The sequence below is a fragment of the Macaca thibetana genome, chromosome 5 (genome assembly GCF_024542745.1).
Source record: "Macaca thibetana thibetana isolate TM-01 chromosome 5, ASM2454274v1, whole genome shotgun sequence".
Classification (NCBI taxonomy): domain Eukaryota; kingdom Metazoa; phylum Chordata; class Mammalia; order Primates; family Cercopithecidae; genus Macaca; species Macaca thibetana.
In genome coordinates this window covers 163880970-163907431 of record NC_065582.1, presented here as the reverse complement: position 1 = coordinate 163907431, position 26462 = coordinate 163880970, and the positions used below count along the sequence as shown (strand labels likewise).

The following is a 26462-nucleotide window of genomic DNA, read 5'->3' as shown; positions in this document are numbered from 1 at the left end:
ATTGAACCTTCGTAAATTTTGACTTAGGAGCTTTGATTTAACATTTTAAAGCAGCAATTAGATTCCTTTTAAATCACAACTCAGATATTTTCTTGGATTTTCAAAATGTTCATTGGCCTCAGCCACTGTGTCTGTAATAACGAGAGAGCTTCCATGTCATATTGCTGGGTATTGTATGACATTATCTGCCTGTTCAATTAGACTGAGTTTCTCAACATTTTATATTATTATTATATTTATATATTAACTTATATACCAAGAGCACAGATCTGTGAGAGAGGCCATCCTCGATCAGCCAGGTCCAGCCCAGATGTCCCAGACCAGAAGATCCATCCAGCCAACCCATAGAATTATGAGAAATGGTAAATATTTGTTCTTTTTAAGACCCTAAGTTTTGGTATAATTTGTTACATACTAACCTTTACAGCAGCCTTTATTTCAGATATTGGATTTCTGTCCCTCTTAGCTTGCCTTAGCTTCCTAGATAGATGTGATATTTTATACCAAAGAACAGACAAATTACACCACTTATGTATTCTTGGTGATGATGACAAAAGGGAAGAAGAGTAAAATGTTTCCCTCACTTCATTCCTATATCTGCTCAAACGTTACTCTCTCCAATAACCCAACCTAAAAACTAATATGCTTAGCCCACCATCACTCCCTAACCCTTACCCTGTCATTTCCTTTTATGGTATATATCACTACCTACTATTATTATGATGTAAATTTCCATCATAACATACACCCCCCCACACACACATACACATATATACATACCATATTGTATGTGGTGGTTAATTTTATGTGTCAACTTGGCTATGCCATTGTGCTCAGTTGTCAGTGTATTAAGGCATGACAACTTTGGAGCTCTTTCTTACTACGCCAAAGCTGATGAATAAATTAGTACTGGGAGTAAAGTGCTGTTGTGTCAACATCAACAGTAACAACTTTAATTATGTGTCATTGACTTTAAGGTTGGGCGGCAGAAGGCCAGGAGATTGTCATTGGAGGCTAGAAAAAATGGTAGCTTGTACTGTGAAGAGGCAAGATTTAGTATAACTGTCATTTGTTAAAATGTGGTAGGCAAGTCATCTGCCCAATGACTCTGTGACTTTTAGAAAATATGCTTAAATATACATATTTAAGCCTTGGAAGGCTGAGGGAAGAGAATGGCTATATGATATACTTAAATATACACAAGTTTCCTTTGCTTGTAATTAACTGGATTTGACAAGATATTACCAGAAAGAGATGAGTTCAGAAAACGATTATCTGTTTGCAACAGCAGTGAAAGGAAAAAGTGGATTTTAGGAACTAAAGGATGCAACTGTCTCTCGCTTTCAACCAGTGCAAGGTAAAGGTTTAAAAATGATTTGAACAACAGAGGCAAATTAACAGCCCTTCCCGGAGCAAAGATTGAATCAAGAGTATGGCTGTTATGCTTCTGTTAAAACCTCTGAATCAGTTAAAGAGTAAGTGAGCAAGTCCTTTCAAGGCACAAAACGACTCAGGAAGAAAGAAACTAAGGGCATCATCCCATGGAGGCTTGATTAGCTCTCTAGAGAGAGGAAGGCCTGGAATAGAATTAGAAGTGTGGTTATTGACATATGAAGATGGCTGGAGTCAAACAAAGAAACAAAACCAACAGGAGCAAAGCTTTTCAGGGAGTTGCATTGTCAAAAGCACTGGCAGCTTGAATGCAGTCTTTGAACAGATTGTTGCTGTTCAAAATGTAAAATGACCTTTCAGTGCATGCTTCTCTATAGGGTGGAGTGAGAGTTGAGGGTGGATTCTTATTCAGCTATGCCCAGGGAGGATAATGCAACAAGAAGTAGCTCCCAGACTTCAGAATGGCTTTGGACCAGTATAATGTGTGGCTCAAGTTTTTCCCCTTTCCAAAAGGGAGTAATTTTTGTTTATGGTCTTTCTGGCAAATATGCATCAGGTGTATGGTAAACAATCTGTTTTTTGTTTTTAGTTCACAGAGCACTGAATTAAGTGGACTGTGTTAGTTCGTTCTCCCACTGCTATGAAGAAATACCCTAGACAGTAATTTATAAAGAAAAGAGATTTAATTGACTCACAGTCCTGCATGGCTGGGGAGGCCTCAGGAAACTTACAATCATGGGGGAAGGGGAGGCAAACACATCCTTTTTTACAAGGTGGCAGGAGAGAGAAGTGCGGAGCAAAGAAGGAAAAGCCCCTTATAAAACCATTAGATATTGTAAGAACTCACTTATCATCACAAAAACAGCGTGGGGGCAGGTAACCTCGTCCATGATGCAGTTACCTCCCACTGTGTCCCTCTCATGACACATGGGGATTATGGGAACTATAATCCAAGATAAAATTTGGGTGGGGACACATGCAACTATATCATGGAGCCACAGCCATTCATGTTATAAATCAAGAAATCCAAGAATTCATCCCAATTTCACCCAACTGGTGACTTTTAGAGAGTATTCCATGGATAGAGGTTGAGTGAATTTTGCTTCCGTTAAGGGTGCTGGTATTTGTGACTGTGTCAGTAGACTGCAACAGATTGTATTATTGCTCCCAGTGATGCCCTTCTCCCCTCCCTGCAAAGTGATTATACATCCTCAGCATTGCTGTTTCTGTGGGAAAGTGTACATCCCGTCCCACTGCCTTTGGGATTGATCATGGGATATGTTTTGGCCGATCAGTATGTGCAAGCTTAGTTTAGGCCACATTCTAGCAGAAGTTTCAGAGATTTCATAAGTTTCCTCCAATTCTCTTTCTTACTCTTTTCCCTTTGCCATAAGAAACGTATGTCTCAACAAGGGCCTGATTATCCACCTGGGCAATAGGACCCAAGAACATAGGCCACAGAGGCACAGTAGCGGACCCATAGCCACCAACATGTAAACTGGGTGAGAAGTAAATATTATTATAAGCTACTGAAATTTGGTGTGATATGTGGCTTTCTAAAGCTGACACTGTGGGAATGAATTATTTTTGGAGAACCAGGACTCAGGACAACCATTTTCAGCCTGAAAAATTCTACAGGTATTTTAAATAATAAGAATAATACTTTTTACCAGGACAAATACCGTTTTTCTCTCTATGATATTTCAACCTTGCTCTTTTATTTTCAGATAAGAGGTTTTGTTTATTTATTAATTTTTGTTTCTCTTCTGACATATTTGTTTTCCCCGCTTCCTATATAAGCTGTCTTGTTTTCTCCAAAGCCATTTGCTTGTTTTGTAGTATCATGTGGAAGAAATATTTGAAGGATTTAGACTAATTTTAAATCCCGCTTCTGCTGCTTGCCAGGAGCATGTCAACAGGGCCACCAAGGTGACACTGAGGCCCCCACCCACTGTCCCAAAGGCAGTATCACAGCAAAAGGTGGTTGCCCAATATGTATAATTGCTACTTTTTTTCCTCTAGAGACAACTTTGTATATTTTGTAATCTGTGTGAATGTTTAAGCCTATCTCAAACTCCTTACTTTCCCACTATCAGCCTCATTATGAATATTATATAAGGAACATTTCAAAACTTTCTTTCTTCCTGAAATAACCTTTTAAAAGGGTATCTCTTCACCTCCATTCTCTGTGTGCAGATCTGTTCAGTTTCAAAGACTTAGAATGTTTCAAAGGGTTCATTTGTTTTGAGGACTTCCTTTGGACAGATACAGGTATGTAGAACATTTCCTGTCTCCACACTGTTCAACCTACCTGCTTTCATTTATGACAGCCTGCTTGAAAGGGTCTATCTTTTATATATATATATACACACACACACACACACACACGTATATACATATATATGTGTGTATATATATCCTACATATACATATAACAAGATATATATATACACACACACACATATATATATATATCTTGTCTCTGTTTTCATCAGTCCAGTTTCGTTATAAGAAATAGTGTAGTGGTGGCTTCTAGCTATTTGCTGTGTTTGGTTCTTGAATTTAGAGTCCTTTTATTTGTTCCTGATGAAGGCTTTTGTTCTGGGGTAAATCTTAGTCTATTGAGTCCTTGTATCCATGTTTCTTTCTTTTTTCTTGCTTGCTTTATTAGCTCTGTAGTCCTCATGACTCATCCCTGTCAATACTCTCAGAAGATTTCTGGTGAGATGCCCAGTCCCTCAGTACCAATGCCTCTTTCTACTGTGAGGCAGTGGGAAGAAGTGTAGTTGGGGCCGGAGGAGAGTAAAGCCTAAAGTTTCAGAGCAGGATTTTTGGTTTTAACTCTGAGACTACCATGTGCTCCTTTCAACAAGTCACTTCCCTTCCTCAGTCTGTTTTGTCTTTTGTACCATAGGTGAATCCCAGGAATTTATGAGAGCGCAAAAAAAAAGTAATTTTCTAATAGTTCACTTAAATATGTAATTATACACACACACACACACACAGAGGTTTATATTTTGACTCAGTTAACGACTGTTTTTGTTTGTTTGTTTGTTTGTTTCTTAATGAGAAAACCATATAATGGTTTGGTCCCCGCTCCCTTGCCTATTTAAGAAGGACTTAGATTATATTTTCATGTAACATGTGAATTCAGCTATGCTCCTTTAGCAGAAATAGACCTAAAGAGAGACATGCAGATATGTAGACAAAGATGGATACATCTCCTTCATCAATAGAAGCAGTAGCAATATACTTCAATATTTAAATGTTTGTCTTGCTGAGAGATGATATATATCAGCCACTTCCTAAAGAAAGTTCAAGGGTAGATTTTAACTTTGTGAAACGTTTACGTGCTCAGGGCAGACCCTAATCCTATGTGGGATGTAGGTCCTGTGTATTGCATTTGGCGCTGGTTTAATCTTGGGCACACATGCATCCTTTATGTCTCCACTCAGGCTGCCTGTAGCTGCCTGTAATGTGTTTTGCAAGAATAATGACCTTTGTGGAATGTCTGCTAGGTATCATGCACTTTACACACACATCACTGCCTTCTCTGTAATGTATATTTCACTTGTCCTATTCCCCCCTAATGAAATCAGAGATCCTTAGTCACATGCTCAGGGTCAAACACAACAAAATTATTGCTCAGATAATGTGTTTCAAACCCACATATGATTATTTTCGAGTCCAACAGGACAAAGTCCAAGTTCATCAGCATGGCATACAAAATATTTTGGGATCTCACCGTTCTGTGCCCCTCCACACTTATCACCTCCTCCTACTACACTCTGTTGCACTGCTGCCGAGAAATGCTGACATCTTCCCCAACACCATGCTGTCCCCCTCATCTTTGTTTTGTGCCTATGCTATCCTCTCTGTGCCGAAACACGCCTCACTTTGCCTGAGTAACTGCCATATGTCCTTTAAGATTTAAGGCACTGGAGATACAATTATGTGATTAAGAATGTAGCCATGTAGCTCTCTGTTACTTTCCAGCTATGTGCCTTTGGGCAAGTTACTTAATTTCCCCATGCCTCAGCTTCCCTATTTGTAAAATAGCCATAAAAGTACATGACAGTATTGTTGAAAGAACTAGATGAATTAAGTTATGCATGTATTCGGCACAGGGTAAAACATTACATGCTAGTGTTTGCTCCTTAGATTTGCCTCAGAAATCACCTCCTCTGGGAAGCTTTCCTTGATTCCTACTCTCCTTTCTACCAAACAGGATTGAGTGTTCTCTTTTATAATCATCCACAATGTTAATTTATTTGAGTATTACCTGTTTAGATGTTTGTCTTTGCTATTACCCCCAAAAAACTCATAAAATAGAGACAGACATCTAAACACATAAGACTAAAACACATGTATTTTTGAACACCCAACAGCTAGCATATTGGCTGCTACACAGTAGAACTCAAAAATAATTGCCAAATGAATGAATGAATGAATGAAATGTTTACTTTATTATTGTTGTTATTATTGTATTGTTCTAACTAACCTTTACGGGTTACTTATTGTGTGCTAGGCACTGTTTTATGCACTTGATATGCATTCTATGATTTAACCTTCATGCAAATCCCATAAGGTATGTATGATTAACCCCATTTCATGGATGAAGAAACAGAGATACAGAGATATTAAATAACATGTCCAGGGTCAATCACTAGTATCTATGTGAATATGAATTTAAACCAAGTAGTCTGATCCAGGAGTTCACATTCTTAACTATTTTCTGTTGCAGCCTCCAAATGGATTTAAAGGGAAAATAAGAAATAAGGAAAGGAAGAAACAGGAATAAATGAGAGAAAGGGGGGAAAAAGAGAATAACTGGAGTACCACAGTCTTGATTGGCATCACCTGAAGCCTTATGGGATTGCCTTTACTGGCTTCTGGATTTATGTTAAATGTTTGACTTTTCACAAAAGTCACTGCAAAAAATAGCCCTGTGAAATTTCCTTCTTCATTTGCCGTGAAAAATTACTAGTGAACATCACCCATTATATTATTTGATTCTTCTCATATTTTTCCCCACCACACACACACACACACACACACACAAACACACACATACAGAGTCACACACAGAGTTTGTTCCTTGTAAAACTGTTGTGTCCCTGAAGGCACTGGCCTGCTTCCTTCTATCTGATCACCACAGTTGCCGACTTAATGGAACCGCTTTACATTGGCTGCTGTGAAACACACAGCCCGACTTCATGCTTGGTCACAGAAATTGTATTACTCTCTGATTGGAATGTTAGTTTTTCTCTTTTGACCATCTTTCCATCCTAAACTTTAATTCATATATAATTAATTATATAATATTAGTATTTCTCTCTTCTGCCAGCAAAGTATAATTTTTTTTAAAGAGTTGGATGTCAATATACACATTGAGTTGACTATCTGTATGGGATAACCTCCACCCTTAATGATTAATGTCATTCTAGAATGGCATATTCAACCAACTCATGGTAACCATTTTAAATAATAATTTAATGATGATAATCTTTTGTAAATAAGGTTCAGAGGGGTTAGGACTTTGCCCCAAATCACAAAACTAATGAATGGCAAAGTCCAGGGACAAATAGAATTTTCAGCTCTGTGTTGGTGCCCTGTTTTGCATATAATGACCATCAATATTGATCTTTCAAAGTAATATCAACAGAGATGGCAATGCCTCTCAAAACACATTAAAACGTTAATTGTTGGAGATGAAGTGTTAGGTTTGACAGAGCATATTATGACTAATTATGAGAAATTTAGGCTCTTGTACAATCTAAATATATTCTTTATATCATTTATCTCCTGTTTTCAGCTTTAAATATAAATTTATATTGCCTTCATCACAAATGTTATGAATACCAATTATAGAAAATGTAGAAATCCAATAAATTAGAAAGAAGAGAGACAAAAATTACTCAAAGTCTACCACTCAGAGTCACTTAACATTTATATGTATTTTGAGTCATTTTTGTTTGTATAATTATTTTTTAAAACTTTTCATAATTATAATAATACTATTTTATACTTTCATTTGTTGCTGAAGGTACCACACGTATTTCTCCATGTTATTATCAGCACTTAGCAATAGAATTTTAAATAGCTGTAAACTAATTAGAAAAGTAATTCCTAATAATTCCCTTAACCTTTCCTCTATTATTGGGCTTTGACTTTATCTTGATATTATTCACAATGTTTCAATAAATGTCATGGTGTGTGTAGCCTGTTTGTATTGAAATTACTGTGTTAGGTCATATTAGCAAAGATCTAATTGCTTGCCCAAAGCTTAGGTGATGGAGTGTGGTGGTCAAAGCACAGGTTCTGGTGCTAGAGAGACCTGGATGGGAATCTTGTTGCTGCGTCCCGCTAGCTCTATGGCTTGGAGGAAACAGCCTCACAGATCCTTTGGTTCTTCTTTTATGAAATGAGGACATTCAGATCTGTTTCACAGGGTTGTTGTACATTAAGTTAGATATTGTATTAAGCTCAGCAGTAATGTTTTAAGGCTTTGATGCCTTTTGCCAAATTATTTTCCTGATGGTTGATCCAAGTTACTTTCTCATATTCAAGCAATGTATGAAAAGTTCCCATTTCATCACAACCTTCCCAGCATTTTTTGACAACGTGATAGGTAGTAGGAGTATGTGGTGATTTTTCAAGTCCCCCTATGTACTTTGCTTCTCAGGGAGAATGAGCACGTTCACATGGACTGGTTACCAGGAGTTCTACATCTTTTGTGATCTGTTGATCTTCTTTTCTTATGTGTTGATTGGGATCAGTTACTGATTTATGAGAATTTTTTTCTTCCTCAGAAAAGAAATTTTATGTATAGAATGATTATTCCTGATTTATCTTATCCTTTACTGTCAGATTTAAAATGTCTATTCCTTAACATTCTCCATAGTCTTTTCTTTATGTCTTCTCTTAAAGCCTTGTGATTACAATATAACGCAAGGAACTGGTTCTCTTGTGTACATGAGACATGTTGTGTCTATTTTTGTTTACAGGTGGGATCTAATGAAATCTTACCTGCATGAGTAGAATCTTATTGGTTTACTAAGAGTAATTCACTATATGCAAATAATTATTTTTAATACTTTATTTTTATATGTATGTATGTATAGTTCTTTTGTTTATATTTACTTCAGTTTAGCAAACATTTATTGACTCAATATTATTTCCCAGACATCATGTGGGACTACAAAGCATATGCACCCCAAATGCTTTGTGGGTATAAACCAATGTGATCTGTGAACTGTGGTATGAAAACATTTATCTTTTTTCATTAACCTCTACTAACTGATCATTAGTTCTCTCAATTGCAAATGTAAAGCGGCAAATTCCAGCAGTGCCAGCCATATTGGTGTCAGCAGTAGAAATCACAGATATTCTATTTTCAAATGATAGATATTGCTGATATCTAGAAATGTTGCCTTGTATTATTTCAAAATCATGTAAGTTATTAGTATAACCTAGCACTTATTTTGTAATGTATTTCTAAAAAAGAAATACATTAGTATGTCATAAATTTGTTTTTTAAGTTTTCTGATGGTTTTATATGTAAATATGCAAATGTTTTTCTAATTGTTTTCATGTATAATTCTATGAATGTTATTTATGTATTTAAAAGTCTTTTTCTGGGAATATGCTATTCTGTACAGGTTACACCAGCTTGACAAATGCACAGCAAAGAAATGTTTAAAAACTTCATCGAATGAGTGAAAAATTCATAAAAATAAGGCTCTCACAGTACTTCAATTCCTTGGATTTACCACATGTCCTCTGTATCTAATACAGATATTCTATGGGGGAATAGTGATCCTTTGGTATTCTTTACTCCTTGTTATATGACTTAAAATAATGCATGTGTATCAAACTCTTACCATGTGCACCAGATACTTCATGTTAACTCCATTATCTCATTTAATTCCTCAGAATGTCTTATGAGTTGAAGGCTATCATTTCCCTCATTTACCAGGGAATGAAACTGAGGCTTGGAGAAATTAAATAACTTTCCTATTCATAGTGCCCTTTCATGGAGGAAACTGAGCTGGTTCCAAGGCCCATGATCGCAATTGTGGCCTCATTAAACAGGAGTCACTTGACATAATTAATTTTAATAAAAAGCCACTGAATAACATAACCCATATCCTATTACCATAAGAGTTCCGAGAACTAATAGGAGAGTGGCATGCTTCCTCTCTCCAGCATGTAGAGGACTTTCTGTAATGTTCATTTTTTTATTTTCCCTCCAGTTACGTTCTCTGTCCTTCTCATCCTGCACTCTGCCTCGGAAGTCTAGTCTTAAACATTACATGACTTGGGCTCCACTTTTTCTCTCACTTTTACGTAGGTTCTGTGAATGGAAGGTACTTGCAAGACATTGAAGAAAGGAAGGGGAGGGCTACCATTGTTTCTTTCTCTCCTGTATCCTGGTGGGCCATGGTTTTGTCAGTGACTGTGTTTCTTCTTCTATGGGCACAATTCCTGGACTGTGGTACCTTTTCTTTTGCTGCAACTTTTTCTGAGTACCAGTAACATTATTCTCATCCCTGCCTCTTTAGGCCTATGTGAGTAACATTCTCCCACTGTTGCTAGTCCCTGGGTACCTCACTATCTTTTGCTGGGAGGCTTAATTTTTTTTTTTTTTTCTCTGTGTGAATAATGCTTTCATTGAGGTTTCTTCATTTAACACACTAAGTAGGTCACCCAACTCTTATCAGTATCCCAACTGATATAGTCTTCCTTTCACAGAGGGAATGGACAATGCTTGCCCTTACTTCAAGAAAATTAAAAGCGGTTTCTGTTCACTAAATGTTTACATTCTTCTGCCTTAAGATTTTCGTATTCGCTCAAAGAACATTTTGATGGATGAGAAGCTGAGCAGAAGAGAGGAATAAGTGGGAAGAATACTAAGTCAAAAAACTTAGGTCTTGCTTCTCATCTGTCACATCTTACTGAAGTAAACTCAGGCAAATTCTAGAGTCTCGGTGAAACTTGATTTCTTCACCATGGCAACGATGATAAGGATGCCTCTGAGGGAGTTGTTGTGAGGAACTAATGAGATGATCCAGCGAAAAGACTATTCTATAAAGATACATATAAAGCGACATATTCTAAACATTGTTCATACGCTATGTTTACTTAAAAATAGGTAATCGATATGGAAGCACTACAATAATTAGACATTCTATAAAGGTTATTTAATTTTTTATATTGTATATTCCAGAAATTTAGGAGCTGTTTATAGCATTCTAACAAAATATTTGAAACTAAGGAACTTATTTTAAAAAAACAGAAATGTATTTCTCACAGCTCTTGAGGCTGAAACGTTCAAGATTATGGGCTCAGTAGGCTCTACTGTCTGGCAAGGGCTTCTCTCTGCTTCCAAAATGACACCCATTGCTACACCCTCAAAGGAGAAGAATGCTGTGTCCTCACATGGCAGTACAGCAATTTGGTGCAGCAAGCCATCCAAATGCTGCATGAAGCCTTCTTCATAAGGACCTTAGTACCATTCATGAGAGAGGAGCCTTCATGGCCTAATTACCTGTTAAAGGCCCCAGCTCTTCATATCATCACATTACCCATCAATTTCAACACCTGAATATTGGAGGAGATACACTGAAACCATCACAAATGGCAAATAGGAAATGGTCTGATGTGAGACTCTAACAGAAGTCGGCTGTGAGAGAGAGGGGTGCTAGAAATAGTGTAAGCTCAGGTGAAGATTGGGACATAGATATAAAGTAGGCTTCTAGGCTAAGATAGAAAGTTTGTTTAACTAAGTAAATGTAAGCCAGAAGCAGAAGGAAAAATCAAGATTAGATTCAAAGGTTCTGACTTGGATGACTGCATGGATAGCGGCACTCAACTGATCATAAGGAGAAACTTTGTGGGTGGACATAACTCGCGTTCAGATGTGTAATGAAAAGAACCAGTGGGGCATGTAAACAGAGATGTCTGACAAACTTTTTGAAATCTGGGTGTGGGATTCAAAAGACAGGTCCGGGCTGCAGAAATATAATATGAGATTTTGTGAATGCTACAAAGAATGAGTCATTTTTAAGAGCGAAACTTTTTGAATAGTGTGGGTTTATTACTTTAAACATTAAAACTTTGAAAAATCATTTGGCGGAAGATCTTTCTAAAATTTTATTGCACATTTTTCTGCCCCTTAAATGATGCATCTGGAACCAAATTTATTTTTTTCTTGTTGTCTCAGGGTCATCATTATAATCATCTGTTATGATAGCATACTATAATTCAAACATGCTCTTGGAATAATTGAGATGCACAGAGCTGCTTCCCTTTATTAAGCAACTTCAGATCATTGCTGTTTTTTTTGTTCTTGAGTTTCATTTTTATCATTTCTATGGTTTCCATTTGCTCTCAGCTGTCACTTCCTGCAGCTATTAATGCGTCACCCTGAACTGATATACTGTGTCCTTTCAATAATTTGCTCCTCAGCTGACACTAGTTGGAGAACCGGATAATCCAACAAACGGTAGTTATGTGCAAACAGGTTTAGAAGAAGGCATAGAGCATCTCCCCTAACAGGCAACTACATTGGCTTTAATGATACACTTTGGCAACACCTCTTTGGACTCTTCAAAGGACTTTAGTGTTTATATTTTAGTTTTCAGCTGTGTTTCATAAAGTTGCATGTCTAAAATTTGAGTTCTGGATTAGTATAATGTTATTGTGTGCCTATCCCAAAAGGACAAAATAAACCAGTGGTTTATGAAAGTATAGCTTAATGTGTATTTTTAATTTCTTAAAGATAGACTCCACTGTGATTTTCATCGATTATATAAGATTAAATTTTCGGACTATTTTTTCAGTACATTTGCTATAAGAATAAAGAAGACAGTCTATCTGACTAGCAGGTCTTTAGTGTGAAGATTGTGCAAGGTCAGTATTCTAACAATTTTTTTCCAGATGACTAGATTGAACCTGGTCGATTGAACACACCAGTGTTTCTGCAGGGCGAGCCTTCATTGTTTTCAGTCCATGTGCCCTTGCATTGTTTTCCGGGTAGGATTTCCTGATTCATTGTCTTGTGTTGGTCTATGCTAATACGCTGAAATGTGTTGCAGTTTCTTTCTCTAGCTGAAGTCGTCCTTCACCATTTGTCACTGTTTGTCACCACAAATGCTGCTTTGAAGCTCTTTCTCTCACACGTCCACATTAGTTAGCAGTTTCTTGGTAGCGTCTACCAGGTTATTTGTCCCTGAAGAATATCATTTTTGGTTTATTTTCTCTGATATTCATTTAATGATTTGTTACTTCAGCTCAAGCCATAATTTCCTGTCAATTATATTGTAAATTTATCATGCATCCATCAGCATGTCTTCTGGTATTCCTCTTATTATGTCTTGTCTTCAGAAATTTTCTTTCTTCTATGACCTTTGGCTTTCTGAGGGTTTCATCTTCCCCTTCCTCTACCTTAGGACCAGGAATGTATTTTCTGTTTTTACTCCAGCAGCTTTTTAAAAGATAGCAAGAAACATGCATATAAGACAGCTCCCTCCACTCTCATTTTCTTGAAACTTTTAGTATCTAGACAGACATGCACAGGCCAAGGGGGAATGCCATGCTCTGATTGGAGTTATGCGGTCACAAGCCAAGGAGCTACCAGAAGCTAGGAGAGAGACCTGGAACAAACCTTTCCCTAGAGCCTTCAGAGGCAGCATGGCCTCACTGACACCTTGACCTCAGGCTTCTACCCTCCAGAAACGTGACAATAAATTTCTGTTGCATGAGCCACTCACTTCATGGTATTTTGTAATGGTAGCCTTGGAAAACTAATCCAGTTTCCACAATTTGTCTCTTTTTTAAACAAAGACAGACTCATCCAAAGAAAAATCCTTTGTAGAATCTGTTTTGCACACCTCAAGAAGGAGATTCTGGGGTTTTGGTATTGAAAAACCCAGGAGAAACTTTCTGCCCAGGCTTAAAAAACAACTTTTCAAGATAGTGTTCCTCAAAGCTAGCTTTATCGGAAACACTTGGATAAACCTTTTTAAAAAATGCAGATGTCTAAGTTTAACTTTCTGGAGATTCCGATTCAACCTATTTGGGAAAGAACTTAGTTATCTATTTTGAATAATTTGTTTATATAATTGTTATGATTGGCTCAGTGTAGGAAGCACTTACCTAAGAGTTTGAGTAACGAAGGAGAGATTTTGATAATTGGGGCATGTCATTCTTGGGGGGAAAAAAAAAGGTTATCTAATAAAACCTTGACTTCCTTGCCTCCATTTTCACTGATTTTAAGATGGAATGAACTAACCAGGAAACCTCTGACCTGAATTTTATTCTTGTAAAGCAAAAAAGATGGGGACCGTGAAAGAAAGTGAATATGATAAACTTCTAGGAACTTTAACAGGCAATGAATAAAATGTTGGGTAAAGTTGGGTATTACAGGAAATCGGATTCCATTCACTATTCATTCAACAGAGTTACAGAGGACCTACAATGAGCCAGTTAATATGGACATGAGCAAAGAAGAGACATGCTCCTATGACCAAAGCGTCTAAAAGAAGAGATGACTAAAGAAGAAATGACAGCAAGCTTGAAAAGGTAATTCTGGAAATATGACCTCAGGTGCTACAGAAACCTCCGTGGCTGCATGAGGAGCCCTCTCATGAATCCAGACTGTCAAAATTATGTGCAAAATATTGAAAGAGAGACACATAGAGAAAGACTACAAAAGAATAATGTGAAGATAAGAAAAACAGGGCCAGAAAAGCTAAACCCTTTGCAGTAGCAGAGCAGGCATTATAGTTTTTATTCACAGATGGGTAAACTGAAACTAAGAAAGATTAAGGAACTTGATTGTATCTCATACCGAGTCAAATGGTACTGAGGCCTGCTCTTTCATTCCTTCCACTACCGTGCTGTCCAAAGCTAACGTTTCTGTTCTCTGTGGTGCAAACCTAAAGGAGTCACATGTTTCCCTGGAGAAAATAAACCAAGAATTCCAACCTTCCTTCATATTCATATAGATGGCCTATACACAAAGGAAAAGGAAATATTCATTAGTCTTCAAAATATTCTTTTTGCTGAGTTGGAATAAGAAAATCCCTGAGAAGGGATATAAGTATACTTTTTCCTGACATCAAAAAATTAGGATATGTCACAACGTTTAATTTTTTTCTAGGTCACTTTTTATAATCATTCATATTTTTTGAATTATTGTAGTCAGCTGCCTGATTCTAAAAGCTTGTTTGACTGCCAGCACTTTGGGAGACCAAGGCAGGCAGATCACCTGAGGTCAGGAGTTCCAGACCAGTCTGGGCAACATGGTGAAACCCCGCCTCTACTAAAAATACGAAAATTAGCTGGGTGTGGTGGCAAGCACCTGTAATCTCAGCTACTAGGGAGGCTGAGGCAGAAGAATTGCTTGAACCTAGGAGGTGAAAATTGCATTGAGCTGAGATCATGCCACTGCACTTCAGCCTGGGCAACAGAGACTCCGTCTCAAAAAAAAAAAAAAAAAAAAGAAAGTTGTTGTTTGAATGAATGTCTCTTAGTTCTGGGACGTGAGAGTGTAGAGATAAATCTCTTTTCATGACCAATTATGGTATCCCCTTATGTCCAGATGTGGTTATAATGTAGGCTTTTATTTAGTTAGCTGTTTTAGTTTTGATGAAAATCACTAAAACCTCTCACTGAATACAGTTCTATGACTGACTATAAGTGAAGCCAGACTAGGGCTCTGAAACACACCTAGAGATAGACTTTTAAATCGTTAGTTGACTCTTAATGTATATTGGACAAAATCAAAGGGTTCTGTAATTACCTAATCAATCCTCCCAATAAGTCTTCGAGGTAGATGGTGAATACCATTGAACTCATTTTGCCAATAAGAAACTGAGGCACTGGGAAAATGTATACTACTGCCATTTATTTCTGTGTTATATGCAATTCTGAAAAAGAAATCCTGTTTTCTTTCCCACTTTCCATCTCTAGTCTTAGAAGAGGTTAATTTTCAGTAAATAATGAGACTAAGAATAAGAGAAAAAATACTAAAAAGAAGTGAATACAGAACCAGCTGGAGTAAACTTGAACATAGAGATAGATTTTCTTTTAGAAAAATCCTTCCATCATCACAGATATTTATAAACCTTGCCTAAAACATCAGGCTTGACTGACATACTACATTGTTGATTCATGATCTATTTTAAAAGGGAAAGAGGGCACTGTCAGGGTGTCCACACAAAGGCAAGCAGGTATTCTGTTCTATTTGAAAAGAACAATGAGGATCATGACCTGTAACTTGCAGAGAGTTCTCCGCACCTCTGCAAGAACTAACTGGCCAAAAGGACATCAGAAATAGATCATGGAATTTCCAGGCAAAGGGCAAAGGAAGGATGTGTACAAAGTGAGCTTTCTTAAGAGCTGAGAGATCTCAACGCCAGTTCAAGAGCGTCAAGGGGGAAACATGAGTGAGACTGAAGAGCAAGACAGCTGCAAGGAACTGGCAAGGGTCTGCATCTTTAGAGTTCTACTAAATTTCCCTGCCTGTATTAGTCAGTTGCAAGGGTGCATGAAAATGCTGTGGCAAGGTCTGGTATTCATTCACTACCATCTGTTTCAACTGGTGTGAAAATTACCCAGAATTCTCTAGGCAGGAGCAGGCCCTACAGGAAATTTAGAGGGCATTTATTTCAATGTTCCCATTGTACAGATGACAAAACCAGACATAAAGACATGAAGTGATTTGCTAAGGTCACACCGCTTATTAATAATAGCCTGCAGACTAGAACTAAGGGTTCTTGAGCTCCAAAACTTTTATTTCATGAACACTATATAGCCCCTACTTTGTGTTAATTCATTTCTCCATTCAACGAATATTTATTAAGTGACCACTATGTGCCAGATACTCTGCTAAGCACTGTCTAGTGCCTAGTATTTTTCAAGAAAAAAATAAAGCAGTCTCTGACCTAAGACCCCACAGTTTAGAGAGGGAGGCATGTATGTGTTAAGATACTGACGGCAAAATGATAAATACCAGAAGAGTGGTATGTGCAAAGAGCTATGGAAACAGAGAAGAGGGATGAGTGTGGAGCTTGCAGTGGCATGGAATTTGCTTTCTTCATAGGCTTACTTTACAAAATCAATTATTTACCTAAGAATTTCAATTTAAATCTTTGATCTGAAATAAGATCATTTAAAAATTATATGCTTTGATTTTTTTTTCTGATAAATGTGAGTCAAAAGCCATCATAGGTTTGGAAATGTATTTTTTCTTGGAGGTTTAAGTTTTGAATAGGCTTCTGATATGGGTTGAATTGTGTAGACCCAAAAAGTTGTGTTTAAGTCCTTACCCCTATTACTTGAAAATGGGATCTTATTTGGAAATAAGGACTTTATACAGATAATCAAATTAAAAAGAGATCATTAGGGTGAGTCTTAATCTAATATGACTGGTGTTTTTATAAAAAAGGGAACTTGGACACAGAGGCAGATGCACACAGATAGAAGACCATATGAAGACATACGGGGAGAAGATGGCCATGGGACTGCTATGATGTATCTACAGGTCAAGAAACACCAAGAATGACTCCTTAGAATTTTGGATTTCTTTAACTTCAGAATTCCAGCCTCCAGAATTGTGATAGAGCATATTTTAAGGCCTAAGTTCATGCTACTTTTTTAAGGCAGACCTAGGAAACCAATACAGCTTCCTTGGAGAGTGATCAAAGAGCAGGACTAACTTCTATTCCTAATACCTTGCTGCAAGACTTGGGAGAAAAGCACTGGCATCTGTGCAGCCATTTTTTTATGAATCTTGTGGAATCTTGACTTTACAACCATCACAGTGAGACACTTGCAGAGGATTCTACGGATGCTGAATGGAGATTTGAGGACATTCATCTATCCCCACCTCCTCCACATAACCATTTGTGTTCCTTCAGTAAGTTTTCAATGCTGGCTTCTTAACGTTGTCACACAAATATCTCATGACACAAAAATTATGAACAGCAGACCAAGGCTAATAACACGTCCTCCATCTCTTTGGGATTAGAATACCAGGCTTTTTGCACTGAAATGATTGGGCTTGCAACTTTTCATTGACACACTCTAATTTGGTGATTTTTGTTAAAGAGTAAGCTTGTGTTTTAAAAATGATTTTGATGACCATAGCCGCAATAACGGGTACAGCACTTTTTAAAACCATGAAACCATGACTGTAGGTGGCATTTGAAAAATACACTCTTTCAACATAGAAAAAAGTTTATAAAAGTTATTAGGCAGCATCTTTGAGAGTTGTGTAACTTTACCTGGAAGACTGTTGTAATTATTTGAAGACCTAGGTATTCGCAAGTTACATGAGAAACATCAGCCCTTCTGCAATTGACTAGTTGTGCATCTGACACACTTCACTTACCCTCTCTGGGCTGCTGTTTCACAGAGCAGGAAACCTGAACAATGATATTTATTTCCTTAAAGGGTGATGAATAAGCAGAAATTTGTGTCAGGGATGCTTTTGAAATTCAACAAGTTGGAAAAAAAAAACTTTTTATACTTTTCAAAGCATCTTCAGGCGGACTTGTTTTTAACTGATAAAGAGGAATGACATTCTGTCTGTACTTGAGACTCTTATGAAGAGCTGTTGTATATCCAGTCACTGATGTAACAAACTTATGGTGGAAAATGTTGGTTGCCAATGAAGCTAGAAGCTGCAAGAATGGCCTGAGATCTAAAACCTCTGTTCTGAGATTCAGCCAAATATTGGGCACAGCAAGTTATAGAGCCAGGAAGTTCAACCCCACCTTGCTAAAAGACCGGGTAGTGTCACAGAGTAGAATCAGAATGTCAGTGTTAATGTACTAGGTCATGAACAGGAATACAAAAACAAGTCTGATAATACAAGCAGAGGGATTGCTATTGAAGGTCTTCTTGTATCTATTACACAATCACAGGAGATAGTTTTACTAGAAGGTTCTTGAAGGGTAATTGCTTACCTGTCAGATTAAAAGAGAGCATCAAAATCTTGATTTCCATCTTGAGGTAGAGTTCATCCTGTCCAGCTATATCTCTACTTTTATCTACAGATAATAATATTTAGATAGATGTGTTAACTTGAAGCATCATACAGAAAAAGCTTTGATGAGGATGACTGAACTCATCTCTATGGTGAAAACTATATACAGTTTATCCCACATACCCAAAATGAGTCACATAAGGGGTTATCAACTGTCCTGATATCAAAGTTTGCTTTCTCTTCACTAGCAAATTGGGGCCAATGTTTAACTAGTATAAGCAACAATATTGTCTCCCTTTTGTTCTGGTCTGTTCTATAGTCCTTTGTGGGCATTTCAAGCCACTTTTGCTTTCTGCTTTCTGCTATGGGGCACCCTTTCTTATTTTAGTTCTTTTAGAATTAGTCCCTGAATCTCCTAGGCTTGGAGGGTTGCCTCCTGGGTCTGCTGGTAACATTTCATTTCTCCTCACCACCTCTCAGACAAATGAAGAACCAGCATAGCAGGAAGGAATATAAAACTCATTAATGGGATTTGAGGGTCACCAATTGAAATATTGCTTAAATCAGCTGGAGGATGAAGAGGGTGAATTATATGGTGCAAGATGACATGCTGACAAGAGTCTGATCTTCATTAAAGCAGATGATTCTGTAGGTTTCTGAAGGTGTTATATATGAGTTGAATCTTTTTGGGAGAGACAGAAGACGTTAGGTAGACTAAGAACAAAATTATAAGTGTATCTGAGTATGTGATATGCTAGCTATTGCTTTTTCAGGTCTAAGAGCTACCATTAATCATGGTTATGGCACATGATAGTATATTGTGTGTATTAGTCATACCTATGCCCTGTCAAAATCCACCTGAATATCTTCTTTGAGTTTTCTTACCTTCAGGGAAGATTCCAAATTTTTATATCACTTTCTCATATAATGATTTTATTTCCTCCTTCATTCCTCAAATCCCACAAGGGCACATATGTTCTCATCCTGGCCTCTGTGGAAATGTTCAAGTTTGCCACCAGCCTCTGTCTTAGAATGTGTGTGAAGCCAAGAGAGGACTATTTCCATTCACCAGAACTTCTTCTAAAGTCTTCTGATAGATGTTGATGGATCCTGTGCCATCAGCAGGTCAGTGTAATCCGCTGTGCCAGAGTAGATGGATGGACGATGCGTCTCTTCCTAGACAAAACTGGAAAGCAGAGAGGAGTTATCCTGTAATACTGCTGCATTTTGCTTGCTGCTACAAAAGTCTCTCTAGCTCTCCCTCTCTAAAATGTTTTCAGGTGCTTAAGTTTATAATGCAGAAAGTGCTACCACCGCTAAGGGTCTCCATAGTTCGTCATAATTATGGTTCTTAAATCAGTTTTTAAAGTTCTTTTTATTCAAAGTAGAATATAGCATCTCCTCCCACCTGAAGGGCACAATTAAATATCTCCTTTTTGGTCTTGGAAGAAATTCAAGCAAGCATCATTTGGCAACGTGCCTTAGGTCATTATAAACTTTACTACAGCAACTAATTCAACGTAATTCAACAAATATTTGAAGGTCTATTTTATGGATAAGCATTGTGCTAGGCTCTGAGGAAAGGGAGGAATGTAAAAATGAATAAGCCATAGTCCCTGACTGCAAGGAGCTAACAACCCAATGGTGAAAATAGATATTCACACAGCAAACCATATTACAGACACATAAGGAGATTCCTATGGGAAACAAGAAGGCAGAAACACCACTTTTATTTAGTAGATGTGTACAGGCATCAATAAGATTACACCACTTGAACTGAGCATATTACCAGAAGACCAATGCTTACATTGAAACCCCAAGAACCTGTGGCTATACCTACCTGAAAAAAGAATTTGAGCCCTGATTTCACCAACTTATTGTGTAGCCTTATACAAATTGTTCAACTTCTTCATATCTTAGGTTCACACTTAGTTTTGCTTTATTTTTGTCTCTATGCCTTTAATGTGAAATAATAACATTAACCTCACAGGTTGTTGAAATGATTAAGTTAGATATAGGAAAAACTGCTTTGTCAACTCTAAAGGACTCTACTATTTTTAGTTGTTATGATTTTTTTTGGTTAATCTCTATGGATGAAATAAGAAACATAATCTTATAGGATACTACAAACACATATTTAGTTAAAAGGTGGAATTCATTAGAACTACAGTTCTGATCTGGGTCAATGCCTTCCCCATGACTCATCCAATAGTAGAACAGTGGTTAAGCCTGGGTAGTCCAGTTCCTGGTTGTTTTAGTACCGTGATATGAATGCAGTATTCTGTACTCCTAGGATTTTCATTTTTCCGAGGTTAGCTGTACTGTTTGAAAGGCAATAGTGTGGAAGGACAAATTATATCTTGGTCCTAGATAAATTTATTTTATATAGCATCTTCCAGAGCTTACCAAAGTGCTCCACAGTAACTGAACTGAAACACCATGTTCCTAATTGCTAATTGAGATACCCAGGCTGGTGTCTGTCTACTTCTCATTCCAGTGGCTAACTCACAGCTCTTTTTATTCTCTCCATGATGACCATCAAAAATAAAGACCTTTAACTTAGTCGAATATTTGTGACCCTGAATTGCACACATGTTATTGAAGCTTGCTTCCCTTTCAAAGCAAGGCTATGGTTTTGCTCTGGAGTCTCAATTATCTCCTCTTGCTATAGAACAGATATGTCAGGTAACATTTCATTTCTCCTCACCACCTCTCAGACAAATGAAGAACCAGCATAGCGGGAAGGAATATCAAACTCATTAATGGGATTTGAGGGTCACCAATTGAAATACTGCTTAAATCAGCTGGAGGATGAAGAGGGTGAATTATATGATGCAAGATGACATGCTGACAAGAGTCCTATCTTCATGAAAACAGATGATTCTGTAGGTTTCTGAACAGATGGACATTCATCTTATATTTTCCTGAGGCTATTGGCAAGTGACTCTGGCTGAAAAGTTTAAAACAAAGGTGAAAAATCATTCTGGTTCAGTAAAACCTCTGCATCAATTTTTCCTGATATCTTCTAAAGAATCACTTTGTGAAAATACAAACTATCACAGTTTTCTTGCTTCTTGGGCCATTGAAGATTTGGCATAAGGCAGAAGGGCCTCTGACCTCAGCAAATTGTTTCTACCTGTGGACACCCAGCCTGTGTTTATTTTCTATAGCTCTAGGCTTTAAGAATGTAAGTGTGTTCATCTACTCTCATGCTGCTAATAAAGACAGACCCAAGACTGAGTAATTTATGAAGGAAAGAGGTTTAATTGACTCATAGTTCCCCATGGCTAGGGAAGCCTCAGGAAACTTACTATCATGTCCTTCTTCACATGGTGGCTGGAAGGAGAAGTGCTAAGCAAAAGGTGGAAAAGACCCTTATAAAATCATCAGACCTTGTGAGAACTCACTCACTATCACAAGAACAGCAGCATGGGGGTAACAGCCCCATTACCTCCCACTGGGTCCCTCCCATGACACATGGGGATTGTGGGAACTACAATTCAAAATGAGATTTTGGTGGGGACACTGAGTCAGACCATATCATTCTGCCTCTGGCCCCTCTCAAATCTCATGTCCTCACATTTCAGAATACAACCTTGACCTTCCAGTGGTCCCCTAAAGTCTTAACTCGTTCCAGCATTAACTCGAAAGTCCAAGTCCAAAGTCTTATCTGAGACAGGGCAAGCCCCCTCTGCTCATGAGCCTGTAAAATCAAAAACAAGTTAGTTACTTTCTAGATCAATGGGGATGCAAGCATTGGGTAAATACACCTGTTCTTAATTGGAGAAATTGGCCAAAATGAAGGGGCTACAGGCCCAATGCAAGTCTAAAATCCAGTGGGACAGTCATAAACCTTAAAGTTCCAAAATGATCTCCTTTGACTCCATGTCTCACATCCAGGTCACACTGATACAAGAGGAGGGCTCCCTTGGCCTTGGGCAGCTCTGCCCCTGTGACTTTGCAGGGTACAACTCCCCTCCTGGATGCTTTCACAGGCTGATGTTGAGTGTCTGCAGCTTTTCCAGGTGCACAATGCAAGTTGTTGGTGGATCTACCATTCTGGGGTTTGAAGAACAGTGGCTGTCTTCTCACAGCTCCACTAGGCAGTGCCCAAGTGGGACTCTATGTGAGGGCTCTGACCCTACAGTTCCCTTCTGCATTGCCATAGCAGGGGTTCTCCACGAGAGCTCTCTCCCTGCAGCAAACTTTTGCCTGGACACCCAGGCATTTCCATACGTCCTCTAAAATCTAGGCAGAGGTTCCCAAACCTCAATTCTTGACTTCTGTGTACCCGCAGGCTCAACACCATGTGGGAGCTGCTAAGGCTTGGGGCTTGCACCCTCTGAAGCCATGATCTGAGCTGTACCTTGTCCCCTTTTAGCCATGGCTGGAGCGGCTTGGATGCAGGGCACCAAGTCCCTGGGCTGCACACAGAAATAAGGCCCTGGACCTGGTGCAGGAAAACATTTTTTCCTCCTAGGCCTCCATGCCTGTGATGGAAAGGGCTGCCACAAACAGCTCTGATATGCCAGGAGACATTTTTCCCATTGTTTTGGTGATTAACAATCCGCTCCTTGTTACTTAGGTAAATTTCTGCAGCAGGTTTGAATTTCTCCCCAGAAAATGGATTTTTCTTTGCGATTGCATCATCAGGCTGCAAATTTTCCAAACTTTTATGCTCTGTTTTCTCTTGAATGCTTTGCCACTTAGAAGTATCTGCCAGATACTCTAAATTATCTCTCTCAAGTTCAAAGTTTCACAGATCTCTAGGGCAGGGGCAAAGTGCTGCCAATCTCTTTGCTCAAGCATAACAAAAATCACCTTTGCTCCTGTTCTCAAAACGTTCCTCATCTCCAGCTGAGACCATCTCTCTCTGGACTTTATTGTCCATATCACTATCAGCATTTTGATCAAAGCCAATCAACAAGTCTCTAGGAAGTTCCAAACTTTTCTACATCTTCCTGTCTTCTGAGCCCTCCAAGTATCTAGAAAGTTCCAAACTTTCTCACATTTTCCTATCATCTTCTGAACCTTCCAAGCTATTCCAACCTCTGCCTGTTACCCATTTTCAAAGTTGCTTTCACATTTTTGAATATCTTTATAGCAGCACCCCAGTACCTGGTACCAATTTACTATATTAGTTTGTTCTCCCACTGCTAATAAAGACACACCCAAGACTGAGTAATTTATAATGGAAAGAGGTTTAATTGACTTACACTTCCACATGACTGGTGATATGGTTTGGCTGTGTCCGCATCCAAATCTCATCTTGAATTCCCATGTGTTGTGAAAGGGACCTGGTGGGAGATAATTGAATCACAGTGGCAAGTTTTTCCCGTGCTGTTCTCATGACAGTGAAAAGTCCCATGAGATCTGACAGTTTTAAAAATGGGAGTTTTTCTACACAAGCTCTCTATTTTTGCCTGCCACCATCCGTGTAAGATATGACTTGCTCCTCCTTGTCTTCCTCCATGATTGTAAGGCTTCCCCCAGCCACGTGGAACTGTGAGTTCTCCATTAAACCTCTTTCCTTTGTAAACTGCCCAATCTCAGGTATGTGTTTATCAGAAGAGTGAAAATGGACTAATACACCTGGGGAGGCCTCAGGAAACTTACAATCATGGCAGAAAGGGAAGTAGACACATCCTTCTTCACATAGTGGCAGGAAAAGGAAGTACCAAGGAAAAGAGTGAAAAGCCCCTTATAAAGCCATCAGATCTTGTGAGAACTCACTCGCTATCAACAGCATGGGAGTAACTGCCCCCTTGATTCAATTACCTTCCACTGGGTCTCTCCCATGATAGGTGGGATTATGGGAACTACAATTCAAGATGATATTTGGGTGGGGACACAGTCTAACCATATCAGCAAATCAGCATTGTGAGAAGTTCCATGTTTCTGTATTCACCCTCAAGCATACCAGTCAACTATAGCTTTTTCTCCACCCCAGAAGTGGATAGATAATTCTAGTGGAAAGAGATAATTTGGTGCCCTCCTGTGTCTCGACCTGACATTCTCTCTCTTGACCTCACAACCTCTTTTATGCCTACGGGAAAGGGTGTAATGCAATATATCTTTGGAGGGCTTCTTAGTTGCTTGCATATAACCGACATTCTTAGGGCAGGAATCCAACATGCCCTCAATATTACGTAATTCTCAGAGGAGCAGGGGTAAAAAGACAAAGACAGACCTGTTCATATTTTCTTTGTATAAAGAGGTAAACATAAGAAAAACAAGCATAAAATTTCAGTCCCAGTACCATCCCTTACAACTCTTTGTTCTTAGGTAAGTCATTTATCCTCTTTGGACCTGCAGAGATTTTTTAATGGAACGAGAGCCTGGGGCTAGATGATCTCTAAGGGTCTCCTCAAATTGTATCATCCAACGATTCTGAAATCCCAGGGAAGGAAAAAAAGTTTCCAGATGACTTTTACACTTCAACACTTGGTAAAATGGCTTTTTAGCATTTTGGCAACTTGATTCGCTTTAAGAATTTGGAAAGAAGTTGCAATAAAATGCCCACTTAAACCAGGCATGGTATATAAGTAAGTCTGTGTGTAACCTAAATAAAATTTCTCATTGCACCTGCACTTTCACAAGATGAGATGGCAGCTTGAGAGGTCATCAAGAGAAAATCTTCTAATTTCCTTGTTTGAGAAGGATGAAGAACATATAACTGTCTTTTGGCAGTGCTTACTGCTTGATAAATGGTGACCAATAGATTATGAAACCAATAAACGAATGGGAAAAGAAAAGGAACATCTGTCTTAACTCGTTTCATGCATACGTAGAGAAAGCAACTATTTTTATGATAATAAAGAACAAGAAAAACATCTACCTATGACTTAAATTATTCTCTTTTTTATTACCCTGACCCCTAACTCAACAGTACAGCCATAGTGAATCTTACCATTAGAGACTCATTCATCCCGTTGTGTAGCAGTTGAGTATCCCCAGGGTTCTTCTTTATGTAAGCAGTTGTCTGGGGAAAATAATAATTTATGGCTGGTAGCAGTGGCTAAGTAAAGGATTGCTGAATAAATAAGGGGATATATCAAGTTATTATTAGTCATGAGCACTTTTGCAAGAATCGATTTGGAAAAGAATAGCAGATAAGTCCCAAGGAGAAAGAAACAAAGTGAGAAGAAACTGGCAGAAGCAGAGGTACAGCTGTGTTATTGCTGGTGGTGATAACCCACTAGACATGAAACTGAATTTGAGGCAAGGAGTTCTGTTTGGAACATTAAAATAAGGGCATTAATTAGGCAGGAGAATGTTCTTTGACTTTAGACCTATGCTGCACAATACAGTAGCCGTTAATCACATGTGACTATCGAGCAATTAAAATATGGCTAGTCCAAATTGAGATGTGGTCTTATAAAACACACTAAAGACTTTTGCAAAAAGACCTAGTGCAAATAAAAAGATTAGTGCAAAAAATGCATATAAAAATTTTTAAAGGTTAGGGCAAAAAATGCATATAAAACTCTCATCATATTTTCATATTGTAACTTTTTAGACCAGAGACAATAGTAGCTTTGAACATGATGTAGCAATGATGAGAAGTGGTGGATTCCGAATATATTTTGAAGTTTCCACCCACAGGGTTTACTGATGGATTGAATGTGGGGTATGAGAGGTAGGAGTCAAGGATGACTCTAAGGGTGCATTTGCCATTAATTGGGATGAGGGAGTGTGCAGGAGGAGATATGAAGAAAGTCAGGCTTAAAGATGTTAAATGATTCACCAAAGGTCACACTGGTAATTCAGAGAGAAATGGAATTACTTGAGCTGTTAGGAAACTCAGAGATCTGCTGGTCTTTCTTATTTTACAGACGAAAAATTTGGAGTCTAGTGAAGAGAAGTGACTTGCTCAAAGTCACACAGCAGAAGAACAGAGCCTCTATGATGGATTTCTTGACAGGTAGGCTAGAAATCCTGTATTTTGTTTTTGGGTGTTTTTTTTTTCCCCCATTACACTGTAACTGTGAAAGTTAAAATGAAACCATGTTTAACTATGTCTCTAGGTGCATTAAGGAAAGAAGAATCACTAGTGACACTTTAGGGGTGAGTC

At 38.2% G+C, this 26462-nt stretch overlaps 1 long non-coding RNA gene across 1 annotated transcript; it reads left to right on the top strand.

Annotated features, from left to right (window-relative positions):
- The first annotated feature begins 3511 nt into the window (after positions 1-3511).
- LOC126954509 (uncharacterized) lies at positions 3512-26456 on the top strand. The gene is made up of 3 exons (XR_007725622.1): positions 3512-3663; positions 26224-26312; positions 26416-26456. It is a non-coding gene; the product is annotated as an uncharacterized LOC126954509 (long non-coding RNA).
- The last annotated feature ends 6 nt before the right edge of the window (positions 26457-26462 follow it).